At 42.5% G+C, this 17,594-nt stretch overlaps 1 long non-coding RNA gene across 4 annotated transcripts; it reads left to right on the top strand.

Annotated features, from left to right (window-relative positions):
* The first annotated feature begins 1,847 nt into the window (after positions 1 to 1,847).
* LOC136545931 (uncharacterized) lies at positions 1,848 to 17,278 on the top strand. 4 transcript variants are annotated; one of them, XR_010781185.1, is made up of 4 exons: positions 1,848 to 2,438; positions 2,590 to 2,683; positions 2,772 to 2,885; positions 17,027 to 17,278. It is a non-coding gene; the product is annotated as an uncharacterized lncRNA (long non-coding RNA). The 4 variants fall into 4 exon arrangements; XR_010781188.1 differs by lacking the exon at positions 17,027 to 17,278 and adding an exon at positions 15,665 to 15,735; XR_010781186.1 differs by lacking the exon at positions 17,027 to 17,278 and adding an exon at positions 11,993 to 12,277.
* The last annotated feature ends 316 nt before the right edge of the window (positions 17,279 to 17,594 follow it).

Raw genomic sequence — 17,594 nt, 5'->3', positions numbered from 1 at the left:
GCTACATGTTCATACATATCCACCAAGTTTGCACGAGAGCATAACCTACCTGTAACCCCACAAAGAGTGCCCATAGACACTAGCTCACCTTTGGGCAACATCAGATGCACCAAGAGATGTCAGGGAGTGAACATCACCATTGAGGGTCACCCTTTTCTAGCCGATCTCACCTTACTTCCCTCTGATGAACTATATGTCATACTAGGGATAGATTGGCTGACTCAACACAAGGGAGTAATATCTTGCTCACCAAGATATGTAGAGATAACACATCCGAGTGGGCACGTGATCCGATGTGAACCCAACCTTGAGAGGACAGTTTCCATGTTGTGTGCCTTGGAAGCCAAGTCAGTCGAGGAGGTGCCCGTAGTAAGCGAATACCCTAATGTGTTTCTCGAAGAACTGCCAGGTATGCCATCTGATCAGGATGTGGAGTTTGTGATCGACCTTCTCCCTAGTATGAGACCTATTGCTAAGAGGCACTACCGCATGTCGGTTGACAAGCTGGAGGAACTCAAGAAACAACTCAGGCAGTTTTCTGACAAGGGGTACATTAGGCCTAGTGCTTTGCCCTAGGGTTCCCCTGTCTTGTTTGTGAAGAAGAATGGTTCCATGAGAATGTGCATTGACTACCGGAATTTGAATGCCGTGACTGTCAAAAACAAGTACCCACTACCGAGGATAGATGATCTACTAGACTAGCTAAGAGATACCAAGTTCTTTTGTAAGATTGATATCTGATCTGGGTACTATAAAATGAAGATCAGGACTGAGGACATTCCCAAGATAGCCTTTGTCACTAGGTATGGGCAGTTTGAGTTCACCATTGTGTCCTTTGGACTCACTAATGCCCCGACCTACTACATGAATATGATGAACATGGTGTTCATGGAATAGCTGGATAAGTTCGTAGTGGTATTCATCGATGACATTCTGATCTATTCAGCCACTACAGAAGAACATGAGCAGCATTTGAGAGTAGTGCCGGTGTAACACCCTAAAAATTGACTTGTCAAATTTAGTAATTAAATTGAGTATTTAATTAATTTTATGCATTTAATGTAGGTCAAATAATAATTTTTGTTTAACTAAAATTAATATAAGGTTTAGAAACTTCTTTGTTGCATTCATGCTTGCTTCATTTCTTTAGTGAGTGAAAAATGAATTATAAAATTCGATTGAGCCTGGAATAGGTTTTGTTCTATTTTCAAAATTTCAAAACAAGTTTTAAGTTTATTTTGGCAAATCAAGTTTCAAAATGTTCATTTATTTATTTATTCAAACTTCAAAATTAACTTTTTTGGGGTCAAATCTCTTCCTGGCCTAATCGTTATCCTATCTAATAATATCGTCAAATCCAACATAATCCTTTTCTTTCTTTTCTCTATAAAATTATTGGCCTTTTTCTTCATTCTTTGCATTTTCTTTTCCTTAAGCTCGTTTTCCTTTGCACGTAATTTAATCCCAAGCAAGCAATATATATTTGGTGTCATATTCTTTTTTTTGTTTATCCAGCGTAAAACAATATCACAATTTCACGCTTGTTTATTCCTTCTTGCATGAAGACATTTCCTTTTCTCTCTACTTATTGCGCCACCCCACATCAGTGCTAGTCATCAAGTTCCTTCTGGCCTATATTCAATCTACATGCACACATGCCCCATTATATCTAGAAAATGAATTCCATCTTAATCTTTCTTGAATTTCCATCGATGGAGATGCAAAACATGCCGCCATTATATTTCTTTGTTCCATCCCAAGCGCTCTCCTCTCTTTGTCACTGCCAGGCGGGTCCCGCTCCCTCTCACCGACGGGTGGACCCCGCTTGCCATCCCCAACCTCCAGCGCTCTCTCTGCTTCCTTTTCCATCCATGGCCGATGGATGAACCAAGCCAGGAAGCCGGCCAGGTGCGGCCCCTCCTCTCCAGTCAGTCAAGCCGCAATCAAGCGTCATCAAATCCCTGCAGTAACGCCCCTCTTCACTCCCTTCGTCATGCCACATCAATCTCTGCATGCAGAAACCGCCGGCCACTATTGATGGCTGTGAACCGAGCTCCAATCCCGTCCACATTCCTCGCTCGTCTCCCTATATAAGTGTAGCCCGAGCCTCTTCCCTCTTTTCCGCCACCCGAAAGTCTGTTGTCGCCCTCTCTTCTTCGCTGCAGCACCACCAGTCGAAGCCGTCATCGCCACTGCCGCGTCGACCTCTGCTGCCTTTGATTCACTTTGGTCGAGCCGCCTCCTGCTTCGATTCCGCCTTTGTTGAATTTGCAGGGACTTTTTGCTGAGGCCATGCTACTTATCTGCAGTAATCTGAGGCCTTTTGTGCAGAATCCGTGGTCGCCGGAGCCTCCGACGTCCGCCGCAGTCCGTTTCTCCTCGACTCCCTCACTCCCCATTCTGAACTAGATGCCACGAACTACTCCACCAGTTTCGTGGTGAGCTCCCGTACCCAACGCACTTGTCCGTGTCGGATTCCTAGCTCCGGCCGCTGGTGTCGATCTCCCGCGAGAGGACGTCTCCTGCCCCATCTATTCCTTCCTTGGTTTTGAAGTGACATACTGCATCCTCTCCGCTGCTTCTCAACAGCAATCGGTGTCCAATTGGCCGTTCCCCACCATGCCGGAGAGACCCGCCGCCGCCGGCCTCTCCACGTCATCAAGAAGTAGAAAACCCAGCTGAGGTGATCACCATCGCTATCCTGTTTATCTACATATTCATTTCCGTCCAAATAAGAAACTACAGCCATAGCATCAAATTCCGCATGGCAGGTCACCTCGCTTCATCAGCTACAATTGCACACAGGTCGGAACTCAGAAGCTTGCTAGCATCTACGTTTCCATTCCGTTCACCTCCATCACTTCACGTCACCAGCCATCAGCGAGGTGAGAAGCAACCCATCATCGTCGATCTATTCAGCACTCGTTCAGTCGTTTGCATGTCCATCATTATTTGGCAATATATTCGAGTTACTCCCACGGTCCGTACAGATGTTCATCTTACACTAAAAATTGTATAGTCAATAAGCTCCACCAGCAGGCAGCAGTCCGCAAGAATATCCCTTTATGGTTACGTGATTCTTCATGCATGATCTACTATACAACCCACCTTTATACATGATATACATATACTACATGGTATACTACATCAAGCTGATGTCACATACATCATGATTTTCTTCAAAATTTAATATCAATATTCCTTTTAATATCTCTTTAGTAATCTGAGCCGTATCCTTCATCATATCAAATTTATTCATTCTATATGCTTTGTAAAATTTCTTTGCTAGTCCATAATAGCTAACCATATCATTCCATTTCCGTCTATGACCGTACATCTTTAGCACTCTATTCCATGAACTATATTATGTCACAGTTCATCGAGCTTTTACAGAAATCAATTCTATTTCAAAATAATGTGAATTTGAATTATAATCTATAAAACTTCAAAAGCTCATAACTTTTGAATGATAGCTCCGTTTTAGTCGGATTTTGTGCTCACGAGTTCATAACGACGAGTAGTACATGTTAGTTATTTTTATAATATACTTTTGTAATGCTTGGTGTACTGTTTATAGGTTCTTGTGATGTTTGTACCGGTTGTTTGTTGACGTTAGAAGTGGAGCTATCACTACTACAGAATGGACTTGTTGTCCCGGGCGGTAACAGCCTTTAGCCCCGGTTACCGCGCCGGGACAACGATTCCGGGACTAAAGGTGGAACCTTCAGTCCCGGGTCATCGAGCCGGGACTAAAGAGGGACCTTTAGTCCCGGTTAGTAACACCAACCGGGACTAAAGGCCCTCCAGCCAAGCGAACCTGGCGCACCGGTTCACCCTTTAGTCCCGGTTGGTAACACCAACCGGGACTAACGGTTCACCCTTTAGTCCCGGTTGGTAACCCCAACCGGAACTAAAGGTTCCTTTTCTTTTTCTTTTCTTTTTGTTTAATTTGTTTTCAGTTCAGTTACACGTATTTGTTTAATATATAATATGTTTTTATGTACGTATTCTACGCTGCTAATATAAATACACGCATGCGTATAATTACATCTAATTCTCATCTTGAGCATTATTATATTCGAATAAAGTATGAAACTATATATATTATAGATATATATATATATATGTATATATACAACACTTTCATAATCTTGTTCTCGAAAATAACGATATCAATAAACATTTAATTTACATCATTTATTCCTTAAGATCAAAGTAGAACTCACCGTTGGGATTTAGCACTTTTTCTAGAAGATATTCTGCTATTGACTCTTGAACTGCTTTCAGATGGTCTTTTTGCATGACCCTTCGTTTCAACCATTCAGTCTTGCATTTGAAATAAAAGGAAAAGTATTAATACACATATATGTATATATATTCATTTAAAAATAAATAAAAATTGATATATACGTACTCTGAGGACATCTTCAGGAGTTCTTCTTATGTGCGCAGTGATAAATTCACAAACGTAGTATCCACACAAGTTATTACCTGGTTCCTACCGCAAACACCACTGTACGAGAAGAAGATTATTCTCATCATCTCACACGTAAATTGAAGTACGATATAGTAATTAAACACGTGGGGAAGTGTATATAGTACAACTTACTGGTATTTCAACTACATTAAGTGGTGCCTTGCAATCCTTGCAATGTTGCCGAATAAACTCTTTCCAAACCCTGTGCGACCAATAATGTACGATCGTTAATAAATTATGGCAAAGTCTATTCAATAATAGTTGTGCGCGAGAGATCAAAATTACCCCTAGATAATGTCTATCATATCTTGGTATAGTGCCCGTTCTTTTCTCAACGAGTCAAAGATTAGTAACCGACTTGAGTTTAACTCAATGACAATGAGTATCCAGTGAAAACTGCATTGGTTTATACACACACGTATATGCATATAAGTTGTATTGATATTACATAAAATGTGTAGACTACATTATTATTAACACTTACTCAAAGTTGTACGGGAAAAGTATTGTTGTCTTGTCGTGCTGCTTCACGAAGAACATCATGATATTCTCCTGTGCTTCAGATACCCATCGCTCCTTGACAATAATACCGGTTTTGAATATGATATAAGGATCAATGAAGCCAACACTGGTGTCTTGTATTCTTTGGAGCTCTGACATCTGGAATCTGTATATAAATATAAGTTACATGTGAGGATAATTATATACACGTACACATGGAAGTGAGTTTATTAAATAAAAGTAAGAATCACTTACAAACAAAAGGAGCTAATGATTGATTTGTCCAGAGCGTCCATGTGGTATAGTTGATGCAATTCTTCGAAACTAATATGTAAGATGTCATCGCCACGGAAGTAATGATGGTCTCTAAATCTGACAAAGATCCACTGCTCACCCCTGCCACACGCCTGCATGTACCACTTGTTGAGCAAGTACATTTGCGTACCCAATTCATTCAGAGCCGCATGGTTGTACAGACTTTTGCCATATTTATAAGTCTTCCAGGTATCAACTTCCAGGTTCTGGATTGGAGCTTTGCCCGTCAATTGATCCAAGGTTAAACCAGTATCTTGAAAAAAAGCATTAAGGGCTTGAACCGACACTTCTCCAAAGTTGTCTGGTCGATAGACTTCTATGTTGGAACCATATTGATTAGCAACAACAAGATTTTGCATTGGTTGCTTCTGTTGTCCGAGCTGTGGGACATCCTTCCCTGATGCTCTTTTCCTTTTCTTATCTGCATCATGTGACTTCACGAGGGAGCGGTCATAGTCTGATAGTGGCGAAGGCTTACGAAGTTCAATCATCTTTTTCTTGTGAGCATCAACCTTCTGCCTCAGCACCTCTCGTGGTAGGTAAAAGTATGGCTTCTCCTTAAGCTTCGCTTGACTCTTCTTTTTGGTATCTATAAAAAAATCTTTCACTTTTTTGTCTTCTTCAGCTACTATTTGCTCATCAGTTTTTTCAGAAAGTATTTCTTGAGAAATAACTCTTTTTCTCGGGGTCTTCTTTGCCGCCGGGACCTTAGACGTCTTTGTAGTGCGTCGCTGTGGAGGGGGTGGGGGCGGTGTTGGAGACCGGCGTGGAGGCGATGTGGCCGGTGTTGTTGGAGATCGTTGTGGAGGCGGTGGGGCCGGTGTAGGAGTTGGAGATCGTCGTGGAGGCGATGGGGCCGGTGTAGGAGTTGGCGATCGCCGTGGGAATGAAGTCGTCTCACCCCCCGCAACGCTGTGATGAGATGGGGAATGAATGATTAGGCTAGGCTGGGGGGAGACCCTGCTACAAAAACAAGTTGTGTGTCAATTATTTTTTAAGCCAATAGAAAATTAATGGAAAATAATATTTCATTCACTTTCATTCGTACCTAGGGTGAGGTAGGGGAAGCGGTGGCGCCCCAGGAATGATGATGAAGCATTTGCGCCATTGAATAAATGTCTTTTCTGCTTCTCCTAGTGTCTTCTCCCCATCACCACCTTCAATGTCAAGAGGAACATTGCTGTAACCTTTGAGCACTCTATCGACCGAGATGCTAGCATATCCAGGTTGAATAACTGACCCATGGATTCTTGGTGTCTTCGTTCGGTCTATTGGAGATACAACCCCGACAGCCACCATGATTGATGCATTATTACTATCTGGAATGTGCAGCTCACATGTTGTTAGAGGCTCGGTAATGTCATCAATAGGGAAGCGCAACCCAGTGTCGTCTTGAATAACTGGCAGCTCCGTAGAAGCACAACTGCTTTTCATCTGACCAACGGGGCTAATGGTGACTCCCGGCATTGATTGCGATTGCATTTGACTCATTGCTAGCTCACTTGCCTCTTGATCTCCTCCTGCATTCTTGCCTCAAGAGATTTTTCTCGTTCACGTGATTCAAGCAATGCTTGTCGTGACTCGTCAATAAATTGCTCCAATGCACGGATTTGTTCTGCCTCCTCATCCTTCTTTCTTTGGCGGCTTCTGTAGGTATCCTTGTCTGCTGAGAATGCGTGTAGCCACGGAACTGCCCCATAGCCTCTTATTCGACCACTGTGTTCGGGATTCTCTAGTGCATATGTCAATTCATCCTTCTCTCTGTTAGGCTTGAAAACACCACTATCAGCTTCTTCCCTAGCACGAGCTAGTCTCTGTGTTGCTCTCTCAATTTTTTTGCCGAAAATTAGCTTGCTAGTGTCTAGGTCTAGGCTTCCCCCATGAGCGTAGAATCAATTCTTTGCGCGTTGAGGCCAGTTCTTCTCTATTGTTTCAGGTATGATTCCCTTGGCAGTAATCTCTACTTCTAGGTTCTGCCACTTGGGAATAGCACTCTTATAACCACCTGATCCCATGCGATGATGGTATTGCTTCTGTCGGGCATTCTGCCGATTCCACATCACACGTTCCTCACTGTCTTGGGATGTCTTGTATTCTACGAAGGCATCCCAATGGGACTCCAACTTGACAAACGCCTTAGTATTGAAATTCGGCGTAGCATTCTTCAAGATAAACTTTTTATACAATGTCTTCTTCCAACTCTGGAACAATGTTGCCATCTTCTTCATTGTCCAATCCCTCACTAGCTCCTTCAAAGCATCATCTGCTTGTAATGTGAAATGCTGAGTGATATCTCTCCAAGCTAGGTTCTTGTCACGATCAGATACAAAACTAACATTAGGAGCGGATATCTTTTGTTTCCATTCACGAGCACTAACTGGGATCCTATCCCTTACAACGAACCCACATTGATTGACATATGTCTGAGCATGTGGTCCCAATGGTTTGCCGGTGTCGGTGTCGAATTCTGATATTATGAAACAGCCCTCTAATGGCTTTTTGGCCCTCAGACTTTCCTACTTTTGTCGGTGGTTGATGTAGATCCAGAGACCGGCTACATGAGTAGAAACACAATGATTAACAATAAATATACGTATGCATGCATCTATAAGCGATGATAGATAATCGAATATACCTCGCCAGTATTTTCTTGTGCAACAATTTGTTGATCTTCAACCACCGACATATTCAGGATATCCTCATAATCAGCAAAGTACTGACTCGTGTCATCTACATCCACATTGGTGCCGACGTTGATAATATCCGTCATTATGTCATCACTCAAGTTATCATTCGGAGCAGCCATTTGTATCTTCAAGATAACACATAGATAGAATTACTATGGTACATAACATAAGTACATGTGATAACACATATAGAATTACTAAATCCAATTAAATATAATAACACATAATATTTTATCAACATGGAAATAAGTACATATATATATATATACACATAGAATGATACAATATATTTTCTCTCTCTCTCTCTCAACATATAGAAATAAGTGCATATGTCTATATCTCTAGATATGCATGTGATACACATAAAATGTCTCTCTAGATACAATTTTCTCTCTCTCTCAACACATGAAAATAAGTACATGTATATATACATATAGAAATAATTAAGTACATATGTATACATATAGAATCTCTCTCTAGATATAATATATATAGAGAGATAGAATATATAATTACTAAATCCAATTAAATAAATCTAACATGAAATTAGATAAACTAGTAAGATAATACATTTTAATCTAACATATATCAAAAACTATAATAAAAAACTATCTAAAAAAACTATCTAAATAAAATACTAATTAAATTTTAATACATTTAAATCTAATATATCAAAAACTATCTAAAAATAACTAAAAACTAACAATAAACTACATGTACTTATTTTAATCTAACATACAGCCGAGACTTTGTAAAAAAAATCTAAAAAACATGGCCGATCGAGAGCAGCAGATCATATCGAGTTCGACGAAGGCCGTACGGCGTGGGCGCGCGGGAAGAGCGTCGGCGACGGATGGTGGGGTCGGGTGCGGCGGCAGAGACGGGATGCGGCGATGCGGGCCTTGAGAATGGCGCGGCCGGGCGGGGGTAGACGACGACGGCGGCGCGGCAGAGACAAGCTCGATGACGGCGGATGGCGCGGCCAGGCGGGCGGCTGAGCGACGGAGGCGAGATCGAAGATGAACAGAACAGACGTTCGATATATATAGCCTGCGACCCTTTAGTCCCGGCTGGTAACACCAGCCGGGACTAAAGGGCATTTAGTCCCGGCTGGTAATACCAACCGGGACTAAAGGTCCAACCCTTTAGTCCCGGTTGGTCTTACCAGCCGGGACTAAATGTCCTTTAGCCCCGGCTCGTGTTGACAGCCGGGACTAAAGGTATTTTTTGGCGGGCACCGAAATTGCCGCCCACCCTTTAGTCCCGGTTCTTGGTCTGGGCCGGGACTGAAGCCCTGAAAAATTTGTCAACCCGCCAGCGTAATTGGAAAGGCCTGGGATTTTGTTTTTGTTTAATACTAGGTTAATCAATTAATTCCATAGCAACTTCAATACTTTGCAATATTTATTTTAAAAAATACTATTGATTAACTAATTATTTATTGTAAATAGGAAAATTTTGTAACCTAAAGTTTTTAATTTCTTTTATGAATATAGAATATAAATGTTACTAATACTAAGTATTTTGTTAATGCAAAAATATATTTCTAACTTAAAATTAATAAAACTAATATTATTCGATAGGAAATTTATTATCACATTATTGTAACGTCAATGTTTCATTTTTTTCTCGATTTTTTACCAAAATTGACAGGAATTTTTTGTTGAACCTATAAAAATAGAGAAAATGTAGTATTTTTTGTTCTACAGCTTTCTCAAATGAAAAATGGCCTATATAAGGATTGTATATATTGATGAGCTTAACAAACTCGGTATTCAAAACTTTTCAATTTGAGACAATCTAGGGTCCCAAAAATTAGTTTGTAGGCGTCAAAATTTAAAAATCACAAATTTGAACCGTCCAAACTTTCTCAAATGGAAAGTTGACCAAAACAACAATTGTAGATCTTTTTGAGTTTAACAAACTTGGTATTCAAAACTTTTCAATTTGAAGTCATTTAGAGTTCATAATACTAGAGTCAAAGTGTTGTTTTTTTATTTGACCAAATTTGACTTGGTCAAACTTGCTCAAATGAGACACTAAATGACCTCAGATGAAAAAACTCTGAATACCAAGTTTGATCATCTCAGAAAGATCTACAATTGTTACATAGCTCATTTTCCCATTTGAGAAATTTTTATCAAACACTAGTCACAACTTCTTGAATCTCATATATATACTTTCTAAAACTATGTCACACACTTGTGAAATTTGAACTACATTTTGTTCAAGCTTTCTCAAATGAAAAAATGGCCTATATAAGAATTGTATATATTGATGAGCTTAACAAACTCGGTATTCAAAACTTTTCAATTTTAGACAATCTAGGGTCCCGAAAACTAGTTTGTAGGCGTCGAAATTTAAAAATCATAAATTTGAACCATCGAAACTTTCTCAAATGGAAAGTTGACCAAAACAACAATTGTAGATCTTTTTGAGTTTAACAAACTTGGTATTCAAAACTTTTCAATTTGAAGTCATTTAGAGTTCATAATACTAGAGTCAAAGTGTTGTTTTTTTATTTGACCAAATTTGACTTGGTCAAACTTGCTCAAATGAGACACTAAATGACCTCAGATGGAAAAACTCTGAGTACCAAGTTTGATCATCTCAGAAAGATCTACAATTGTTACATAGCTCATTTTCCCATTTTGAGAAATGTTTATCAAACACTAGTCACAACTTCTTGAATCTCATATATACTTTCTAAAACTATGTCACACACTTGTGAAATTTGAACTACATTTTGTTCAAGCTTTCTCAAATGAAAAAATGGCCTATATAAGAATTGTATATATTGATGAGCTTAACAAACTCGGTATTCAAAACTTTTCAATTTGAGACAATCTAGGGTCCCGAAAACTAGTTTATAGGCGTTGAAATTTAAAAATCACAAATTTGAACCGTCGAAACTTTCTCAAATGGAAAGTTGACCAAAACAACAATTGTAGATCGTTTTGAGTTTAACAAACTTGGTATTCAAAACTTTTCAATTTGAAGTCATTTAGAGTTCATAATACTAGAGTAAAAGTGTTGTTTTTTTATTTGACCAAATTTGACTTGGTCAAACTTGCTCAAATGAGACACTAAATGACCTCAGATGAAAAAACTCTGAATACCAAGTTTGATCATCTCAGAAAGATCTACAATTGTTACATAGCTCATTTTCCCATTTGAGAAATTTTTATCAAACACTAGTCACAACTTCTTGAATCTCATATATACTTTCTAAAACTATGTCACACACTTATGAAATTTGAACTACATTTTATTCAAGCTTTCTCAAATGAAAAAATGGCCTATATAAGGATTGTATATATTGATGATCTTAACAAACTCGGTATTCAAAACTTTTCAATTTGAGACAATCTAGGGTCCCGAAAACTAGTTTGTAGGCGTCGAAATTTAAAAATCACAAATTTGAACCGTCCAAACTTTCTCAAATGGAAAGTTGACCAAAACAACAATTGTAGATCTTTTTGAGTTTAACAAACTTGGTATTCAAAACTTTTCAATTTGAAGTCATTTAGAGTTTATAATACTAGAGTCAAAGTGTTGTTTTTTTATTTGACCAAATTTGACTTGGTCAAACTTGCTCAAATCAGACACTAAATGACCTCAGATGAAAAAACTCTGAATACTAAGTTTGATCATCTCAGCAAGATCTACAATTATGAAGTCATAACATATTACATAATATCCGTCTCTAAAACATAATATATTAAACATGCATCGTTGTATCATGCGGGCACAACAGTGAATTTCTTCTTGACGTATGACCCTTGGTTATGATCTTGTCGTAACCATGGAGTGTCTTCATCATTTAACATGATGCTTGGATCTTTCTTCACTATGAAGGGTGGAATTCGGACATTTCTTTCGTAATCTTCTGACATGTCTGACTTGTCTTCAATTCCCACTATATTTATTTTCCCAGAAAGAATTATGTGGCGCTTTGGCTCATTGATCATTGAGTTGATGTCTTCGTTTTTTTCTCTCTTTGATTTTGTAGACATGTCTTTCACATAGAACACCTGACTCCATCGGCAGCAAGGACAAATGGTTCCTCTTTGTACCCAATATTGTTGAGGTCCACTGTTGTCATTCCATACTCTTTGTCGACTGTTACCCCTCCTCCGGTCAGCTTCACCCATTAGCACCGGAACAAAGGGACTTTAAAATTAGGTGCATAGTCTAGTTCCCATATCTCTTCTATGCGGCCATAATATGTTTGTATATTCCTATTTGGATCTGTTCCATCTATACGAACACCACTATTTTGATTGGTGCTCCTTTTATCTTGGGCAACTGTGTAAAATATATTCCCATTTATCTCATACCCTTGGTACGTGAGGATATGCCACGATGGCTGCCTAGCCAAAAAATACAGTTGCTCATCAATATTGTCATCGCCTTGACATTCTTTTGGCAACCAACCACTGAAACTTTCCATGTGTTGACGCCTAATCCAAGCTTCAGTCTTCCCTAGAAATTTGGATCGTAAGAACTCCTTATGTATCTCGATGTATGGATGCACCAATGACGAGTTCTGAAGAACTGTGTAGTGTGTTTTATTAAAATAATCGTCTTCCATGCCGATATATGTTTTCTTCCCTAAAGTTCCTTTACCACTGAGTCACCCCTCGTGTCGTGATTCGGGAACACCAATCGAGGCAAGCTCAGGAATAAAGTCAACACAGAACTCACAGAGGCACTCGATATACATGACACTCTAGAGTATAGGGAGCACCCTATCCGGATACTTGACAGAGCCAAGAAGGAAACTAGAAGCACCACCATATCGATGTGCAAAGTTCAGTGGAGCAACCACAGTGAACGAGAAGCCACTTGGGAGAAAGGGTCAGAACTTCAGATGCTTTACCCCTACCTTTTTGAAAGGTATGTCACACCTTAAATCATGGGATGAGATTCTTGTGAGGGGGGGGGGACTATAACAACCTAGGTTTTCCAATAACCAAAAATCTCAACTTAAATTTTTTTCTAACAAAACCCATGCATGGTGAGTGTACATACTAGGAAACCACCCCTGTAGTTGCACAAGTAGGTCCCAAGTTACCATGGATGAAGTTACCATGGATGAGCATTTGCATATTAATCAACTTGTGAGTTGCATCTTGATTTTATGTGATGAAATAAAATCAACTTAACCTTTATAACTAACTAGTTGCGTGTGAGTTGCCAACCCTTGGCTTCGACCATAGGACCCTAAACGACATCTAGTTGACCCCACTAGGATGTCTATATGTTGGCAACACATATATACATGCATAGGTGCCCAAGGTGTAAATAGAAATAGGAACTAGAAATAGAAAAGTGATTTAGAAAAGGAAGGAAATTGGAAAGGCCAAAGCAGCCTAAGCAGCCCAAGCCACCCAAGCTAGCCTAGCTCTCCCCGGGCGTGCACCCATGCCCATGCGGCCAAGCTAGCCCAGCTCTCGCCGTCATGCCCCTGCTCCCCCTCTCATCGGGTGACCAACAGGCAGGCCCCATGGGACCTCCTTGTCATCCCCCTCACTCTTCCCCCTCCTCTGCTTTTCCTGCCATGAGCCGTCGAGTAGAGCATCTCCCCAGAGCGGGCATCCGAGGCCCTGCCTTGCATCCTCACTGCCCATTCCCGGGCCTTGGGCACCGACGTGTAGATGGACGCCACATCCATGATTTGTGTCACCCCAGACCCCTCCCCCAACCATGTTGTGCCACTACGGATGCCCGCCACCATGGCCCCGCACCATGACACCACCACGACCCCATTTTGACTGGACACCGCTCGAATTGGGAGCGCCAGCGCTCACGCAATCAACCTGCACACCCAAAACCCTAGCCTAGAGGCTGTATCGGCCCTACACATACCCCCCTCTACCCTTCCTCATTGTCCACCACTAGCCATGGGTGAGCTCGGGGTATAAAACCCCCTCCCTAGTGCCCTAGGCCCTCTCCTATCCACCCTACCACCACTGGTGGCTTCACCAGCCATGCCAAGCCAAAGAAGAGGAGGAGAAGGGAGGAGAAGAAGGAAGGGGGGCAAGCACCACCTGCCAGAGCTGATCGCTGCCATGGAGTCACTACGGGAGCCAGAGACGCAACCCCGATCGGCTATGTCGGAGTAGCTGCTCGGCATGGCACTGCACCACCTCGCCACAACCCTGCCTTGTCACTACACCGCTACCCTACAACCCCATGCCCGATGATGAGCCTTGACCCCCTCCTATCCACCGTCGCGTGTTCGCCATGATCACTGCCATGTTCTCTCCACCTGGGAGAGGCAAAGGCCAAGCCTTTAGGCTCCACACCACACCGCACATGCCAGAGCATGTACATGGCAAAGAACCCGCCCTTGCCAAGCCTTGGGTGCTTGGGACCACCAGTGTGCCCTCGCCGTGCACCGTACGGTCGCCATGGTTGAGGCCACCTATGGCGTCGCCATGTTCTAGCCACACCAGGCCGGTAGCGGTTCCCAAACCACTGGGGGTGGACTCGCCTTGACGAGTAGCCACCAAAGCATGCATCTTTTTGTCGTAGAGGGCCTAGATGCCATAGCCCGTGACCGCCTCGATGGTGCTGCTACAAGTTAGAACGTCGCCGTGTCAAGGACATTCTCGACGATCCTAGTTACCTTACATCATGAGGAGGGGCTGTTGATGTTCGCCGTGACCCCGCGCACCCCACCATCTAGTCAGTTGAAAGAAAAGTGCCCACCTTGCCTTGGTCTATCAAGGCCACACGCTCGCCGAAGGTCCGTCGTGTACCCTCGCTGCGGAGCAGACTCCGCCATGCCCATTAGTCATTGTCGGTGAGCCTTTTAGCTCTCTGATGACCCCAATCGAAGGAAAAGAGCCACCTTTGGCTCTATTGGTGACCGTAGAGTTATCGCCAGATCCTACCATCGCCGTTGGGCCACCATTGTCGGTCACTTAGAACCCCAAGCCGATGCCTTTTAGCCCCTCAATGGATTTGCTTCGAAGCCTGATGACATGGATGCCCCTGGTTGCCCTGCTAGGCCACCATATCACTCGACCTAGCGTGCTCGCCGCCGGTGGAGGTGCCACTACAAGAGAGGAGTGAGGAGGACAAGGAGGCAGCAGTGCCATGGGCACGTTCCATTATGAGCTAAGGAGAGAGAGGGGTGAGTGGACCCGGTCCACCATGGACTAGCCTATGGTCCATGGTGCACTAGCCTCGTGCCCATCGTGAGTCGACCCCATGGACCAAGCCTAGTAGAAGCCCGTGCACGCCACATGGCCAGCATGGTAGATCACCACATGTCTAGGCCAGGCCAGCCCAACCCGGCCCAATCCGACCCATGACCGGCTCACTAAGCCCAGTCAAGCCCCATCAACGTTGACCATTGACCAGTCAACACTGACCGTTGATCGCGGTCCCACCTATCAGTAGCCCACGCCACTTCGACCAATCCTGTGCTACCACGTGTCAAGCCCTGGATTTTCCATTTCTTTTTCTTTTTCAAAATAAGATTTAATCTTGGAAAATTCATAGAAAATTCATACGACTTCAGAAAAATATGAAACTAGAGTCCAAATTTTTCTAAAAAGGAGCTCAACATCATAGGGTTATGTTTGAGTCCATTTGGATCTTTTGAATTTTTGTTGCTTCTTTGTGATCATCTATAGGAGTCGCTTATTGCGGCTATATGTCTCATTGATAGACCTAGAGGAGTCACATACTGAGGAGCATGACCCCGACTACACTGAGGAGCTTGGAGACGGCCTACCAGGTGCCACATCCCATCCAACCTCATAGAATTCTATTAGACATGCTATAATGTAGATGCTAGTGCTTTATTTTATGCAAATGATCTGTGATAGATTACCGATAATATGGTAACAACCAAGGAGATCTTACCCCTACACACCCACTATTAGGCTAGACACTCGCTTACTTACTTGCTACTGCTTCTACTATGCATTATATTTATGATGTGATGCTTGGTGGAGGGTTGTTTGTGAGTGGTTAAGGCACTTGGTGCCATTAATGTGGTAACAACCGGGGAGATCTTGGCGTGTGTCTTGGGTGTGTGGTGAGGATTGAGTCAATCAGGTAGGATCTTATGATATGTCGTTGGACAAGTCTTGCCGGGGGGTGCGACCTAGGCATCCCCTACGAGAGGTACCTATGGCAGGTGCATGTGAGATGAGATCCTGGGGTGGAGTGTCTTTGTAGGATGAAGCCCCGAGATGGAGGTGCCATCGAGGCATGGGGCATTGGTTGGCCCCTTGTGAAGATATCATGTCTGGTCCCCCTAAGGACTGGTATGTCGAGAGAACTGGATGATAGGACCCTACATGCAAGCCACTTGTTCCTAAATGGGCGGGGGACGGATGCTGACCAACTAGGATAGTGCCACTACTACTAGGTTGGAAGTGGATAGTGTAGGGAGGTACAGGCGTGTGACCCATAGCCTCCTAAGACAGCGTAGTGACCTTAGGGGCCTAGTACTACGTCTCATAGTCTTAGCGTTTCGGTGGACTCTGGGGTTGCCTAGGGCTGAGTGGTAGGGTGGCATCTCACCGGTTGGAAGGTAGCCCGATATCAGCCTAGGTGGGCCACTGCCAATGATGGTGGGCCACCGCCAATGATGGTGATCTTGTGATTCTAGGTGTACACGATCTGCAGGGTTGATTAACCTATACGTATAGTCACATCCTCGGATATGGACATTCCTATGACCTACGCTTCCCTTGATTAGTGAGTGGAGTCCTTCTCTCCCCCTAGGTTCTTGTATTGGATTCCGAATTTGGCCGATGAGGCAAGGCACGAGAGGGAGTCGTCCTTATCGCCTAGGGAGTGTGAGAGTGGTGAGATATGTGTGATGGGGATGGGATAACGTGTGGATGAGATGGGTTAAAACTTGATGCATTATTATTAAAACTTGACATACTCGCATAGGAAACTACAACCACAAATAGGTCTTTTGCTCTACCCTTGCGTTCCACTATCACAAAGCAAACGCAAAGCATTGGGTGGGAGCCAGTGGCCAGTACAAATCATACTGATAATTGTTTGGCAGGTTTTCGAGTCTGAGTACGACTTCTAGGGAGACGGTTGGGAGGATTATAGGTTCTATTCCTGCGCTCAAGTTTGGTTCATGAAGATGGAGTCGACGTCCGCTGTCATTCTACTTGATGTTGTTCTAGTTGCTGCATGCCCTGAGTGATTCCACCAAGTGGCGATGTAATAATGAGTAAACCTTGCTATTTGTACTCTTTTTAAGATAGGTATTCAATGTATGACTGTGATATCGACTGTTATTTGATAATGTGATGGGATGATCGCCTGGGACTATCATGTTATACTTTGAATCTGTGGATTTCCCTTCGAGGAAATCAGGATCGTTTCAGTTAGTCCAACAAAATATCCAGTATCTGTTAAGGCAATTTTTAGTTCAATAACTAAACTGGACTCCATGTCTAATTTGATTAAGGAAGGCATTTTAACCTAAGCACCTCGCTTAATTTAAAATGCCTTTGGAAGTATGTTGAGTACTTCCAAACCAAAACTTACTATGGCAGACAAAGGTAACATGAAAGCACTATAGAGATCTACTCAAACGGAGATGAAAGAACACGATTGTTATT

Source organism: Miscanthus floridulus, chromosome 3, assembly GCF_019320115.1.
Source record: "Miscanthus floridulus cultivar M001 chromosome 3, ASM1932011v1, whole genome shotgun sequence".
NCBI classification, from domain to species: domain Eukaryota; kingdom Viridiplantae; phylum Streptophyta; class Magnoliopsida; order Poales; family Poaceae; genus Miscanthus; species Miscanthus floridulus.
The sequence above is the reverse complement of the archived record's forward strand: the minus strand, read 5'-3'. Positions and strand labels throughout refer to the sequence as shown.